Raw genomic sequence first — 1,216 nt, 5'->3', positions numbered from 1 at the left:
TGTGCGTGTGTGTGTGCGTGTTTTAAAAACTCATGTAGAGGAAAGGAGGAGGACGAAGGAGCAGCTGCACAATATCCAGAAAGCTGTTGTTACGTTTTAGAGCTCAAACTATTAATCAATTAGAAAGAGCAAATATTTTTAATATTTAAGTCATTTTGTGTCAAAAATAAGCTTTTAAATTCGAGGATTTGCTTTTTTTTTTTTCCTGTTTTCTTTCTTTGTAAATTAAATATTTTTGGGGGTTTCGAGGACAAATCGACCAATTCAAAGTCGTATTCTTCGTCTCTGACATTTTATAGATTTCTGATCGATTAACTGACTGAGAATAAATGTTGTTGCAGATTATTTCTGTCCAACTGAAACAAAAACACATTTTAATCAACGTTTACAGATGAGATGTTTCTTAAAATAAATTCTAATTTAGGAATGAAAATGATTTATAATCCAGATCAGCAGCAACAGAGCTGAACATATTTATATATAATGAATCAGATTAATTGATTATCATTATGAAATTAAGAGTTTCTTTCTCTGTTTGATATCTTTGTAAAGTGACTGAGTTTTGGATGAAACATTTTGGCTCTTTTTCATTATTTTCTGACATTTTATAAACTAAAACTTATTCTTAATTATTTACATTTTCTAATAATCTGGCTTTATTTTGACACCGTGCAGCAGAGGATCAAACATTAATCGATTAATTGACGGATGTAAATTAATCAGCACGTTTTAGCTCCTCACACGTAAAGATTCTGTGTTTTTATTAATTTATAACTTCCTCAGGTTTTAGATAAATAAGACAAACAATAAACCGTTAAACTGTGATACAGAATCATTTCAGTGTTTTTATGTTAATTTGATGTTATTGGTTATTTATTTTAATCTGAATCTGATTTGAACAAAGTGCAGAAAATAAAAATCAGGTTTGTTTTATTTCTTGTTTCTTATGATTTCCTGTTCATGTACATTATATTTCTTCACTCTGTTTTAAAAAAATTAACAACTGAACGGAGTTAAACAGAAAACACTTTTGCAGCTTTTATAAATTAAAGTGTGCAGATGTCGCACTGTTTCAGCTCTATATTAATAAAATTGTCTGTAATCACAGAGCATGCTCAGTAGAGTGTCTGACCTCTGACCCTGGAGAGACATCTCTGTGTGAGATGGAGGATAAATTCTGTGTCGGGATCGTTAATAAGGTCCAGCTGAAGCTACT

The sequence above is a fragment of the Morone saxatilis genome, unplaced genomic scaffold (assembly GCF_004916995.1).
Source record: "Morone saxatilis isolate NCDOM2014 unplaced genomic scaffold, NCSU_SB_2.0 Contig10, whole genome shotgun sequence".
Lineage (NCBI taxonomy): Eukaryota > Metazoa > Chordata > Actinopteri > Moronidae > Morone > Morone saxatilis.
This window is presented reverse-complemented; position numbering follows the sequence as displayed.